The following is a 3439-nucleotide window of genomic DNA, read 5'->3' as shown; positions in this document are numbered from 1 at the left end:
AGAGCTACACATCCAATTAATGTAGATGGAAGAATGTTTGTTTTATTTCTGAGTGGTTAAGCACTCACGCAGCCTCTTGGGCCCTGAAAAATCACAAAGGAGTTCTGCTCCAGGCCAAGATGAAAGTCTCAAAGAATAAGCATGAAAACCACAGGGGCTTGTGAAACCCATGCTTGGTTTATTAAATGACTCACGAAGCTTTTTATCACATATTTCTGCCTCCAACTCACTTTACACTTAAATTCAGGTGCCAAATTCTTTGTATTTTTCCTAAATATGGACCCTTGTAGTAAATTCAATTTTGAAATCTGTTTGAAATCCATAAGCTTATGCTGAAGCAAAGCTTTTGGGTTTCTTTTAAAAGTCTGGAGTTACCCACAGCGGGTCTTCATTTCTGAAGCAGAACTGTGCAGAGACACCACTGCATCAGAAGCTAACTTTCACCCTACATGAAAAAACAAACTAACCAGATAGAAGACAGATGCTCTCTATAAATGTTCGTGGGTATTCAAATTTAGTAACTGATTTTAGTTTATGCTTTCCCTGTAAGTGAAGAATAACTATTTTCAAATTAAGTTAGCAGGAGGTAAAGCTGAAAATCAAAGCATGAGCTTTGTGTTTCCTGAAAATTTTACTTTAACAAGGTAGCTCCAGCTGCTAACTTTGTTTTATTGCATTCCTGAAGGACAGATCTCCATGCAAGAATACTTTAAGAGCTCTGCTCTAAAAATAAAGGCACTCAGATATATTTTTATGGTTAGGTATATTTTACCAGTTAGTCTCAGAGCCCTTGATACTGCCCTTGCTCACTGGCCTCACGCAGGTATCGCACAGGCTGGAGCCCCCCGTCCCCGCATTCGGCTTCCCCAGGCAGCTGGAGAGGACCCCGCTGCCTGCCAGGCAGATGCTGCTGCTTTTTCATTCACCTCCCTCCCGTCCCAGTGCTCAGGCAGACGCTGAAATCCTTTGCTGATGACAGCAGACGTGGCTTGCTAACGGTGGGCCATGTCACAGCTCAATCTTGGAAAGCTCAGGCACAGAAACAAACTGAGGGTGAGCCAGGGACCTTCAGGGTGAGGGAGAGCCATGGGGAGGAAAAGCGGTGCCTACCGCCGACAGTCTGCCCTGGCTCCTCGGAGCTGCAGGCTGGGACGGCTCCACCCGATATCCCTGCCATCGGAGCGCAGGTATCTAACTCAGCCGTGCAGGCTCCCAGGCATCGGAAGAGGAGTGGTGGTCTTCTCACTCGAGTGTTCTTAAATTAAATGCTTAAAGACTGAATGCCCACCCTGGCTGTCTTCATGGTGGGAGGCCATGTCACAGCTCAATCTTGGAAAGCTCAGGCACAGAAACAAACTGAGGGTGAGCCAGGGACCCAGGGTGAGGAATCTTGGAAAGCTCAGGCACAGAAACAAACTGAGGGTGAGCCAGGGACCTTCAGGGTGAGGGAGAGCCATGGGGAGGAAAAGCGGTGCCTACCGCCGACAGTCTGCCCTGGCTCCTCGGAGCTGCAGGCTGGGACGGCTCCACCCGATATCCCTGCCATCGGAGCGCAGGTATCTAACTCAGCCGTGCAGGCTCCCAGGCATCGGAAGAGGAGTGGTGGTCTTCTCACTCGAGTGTTCTTAAATTAAATGCTTAAAGACTGAATGCCCACCCTGGCTGTCTTCATGGTGGGAACCTTCAAACCCACAGAGATGCCCCGGCGAACGCTGGCTGAAGGGAGTCTCACACACACAAGGAACCATATTCTTGTTAGCAACTGGGGGCCTTGGCAGCTGTCCTGAGCTGTAACATCCAGATCTTGAAGTGGAACAAACCCACAGTTGTATCCAGTTAGAGCGCTCTGATGCGGAGGTTCGGTTGTGCCCTTCCAGAACACTGCAGACAAATGCAACCGATGACATGACCCATCAGCCAGAAGCAGTACAGAGTAATTAACCACACCAAAACTTCAATGAGCACCTCCTTCACCCCATTTCAGTCAGTCAGTCAGGTCACGGCCACTTTTATTTCAGAAAGCGCTCTCAGCACTTTTAGCAGGGCTGTTGTTAACTCAAAGACAGACATCAGAGGGCCAAACATCTGGGAGAAGCAGAAGGGCCACCACCGAACCGTTCTGAAGACCTTCCAAAATTTAAATCTATTTGTTCTTTATGCAGCTGTACTAAAGACAGACTGCCAGAGAAGAGGGGTGTTGAAGGGCTGTATAGTGTGTGCACATGTAAACACAATTCTGCATCCATGAACACCATGATTTATTGTTTTATGATGATGATACCTCAAGGCCTGAGCAAGGATGACACCCCAGGATTCACCCTACAGCCTTCTGTCTTCATGCCCTTCAAGCTATGCGTAATGACCACAAGACCGTGCGGCTGCACCCTGTTCATTTGCCTGCTCTCCCTCATCCCCCATCCCAAAATCAGAACCATGCAGGTCACTCGTTGCAGTGACAGCCATCAGCACTGATGGAGGTGCGTGCATGCTTGCCATCAGCCACGTAGCTTGGCAGCACGCTCCCAAGGCAACAGGTCTGCACTTCAGCCACAGGTTCAAAACCGCATCAGAAAAGGAACAGGAGGTGGATGAAAGATACCACCATTACCTTTGCTCTTTGCTGTACCACAACATCCAACCTCTGTTCGTCAGGTAGATTTCAGACTGGCGGCCTTTGCAGACACCAGCACTCAGCTGTCCAAGATAGCTAGGAGGGCGCCTGCGTAAGTCTGCTGCGAACTGTGTCATCCAACAGCACACGCTCACTCTTTCCTTAAAATCAGAAGTCAGTGATGTCCCCAGGGAAGACGCGTGGGTTGAACACCAGCAGCAGGCAATGGCTAGTGAAGTTTACCTACGCTGCTTCACCGACTGGAACCTAAACACGGGAGGTGAATTTGTAGAGCTGGGAGGAGTTTGCGGCTGGAATCAAAGCTCTGGAAAAGGAAACTAGATGAAATTGCTCACTCTGCTGTAGACAGGAAAATAAATGCCTTATACTGAACTGATGCTGTGGTGCAACCCACGACATCAGCAGTACACTGACAAAGTGAGTCAGCGACAGGTCATGGCGAGACAGAGCCACTCAAGAAGGATGGGAAGTGCTTTACATGCAGAAGTGTCTGCATCGAGACTGCTATACAGCCGTTCGCTAAATAAACTGCAGTCTTGGCTGATCTGCCAGACCAGTATCCTCACTGCATCACCTGCTTTATCTTAAGCTGAAGCAGCAGGAGGAGGACTCCATTCCTCACCCCCCCGGGAAGGAGATGGCCAAGGGAAAAGCTCACAACAGTCGTACTGTGGTCACGCTGCGCTCTCGCACAGGCTCTGTAGGGGATGCACAGAGCAGAGGGCACTTGTCCAGCCAGGAGAGACCCTCGCAACCGGCTGGAGGGCAGGATCAGCACCACCTCCAGGTCCTGAAGTGATGCAGAGC

This window comes from Aptenodytes forsteri, unplaced genomic scaffold (assembly GCF_000699145.1).
Source record: "Aptenodytes forsteri isolate BGI_AS27 unplaced genomic scaffold, ASM69914v1 Scaffold7, whole genome shotgun sequence".
NCBI lineage: Eukaryota > Metazoa > Chordata > Aves > Sphenisciformes > Spheniscidae > Aptenodytes > Aptenodytes forsteri.
Note: the sequence above shows the minus strand (reverse complement) of the source record.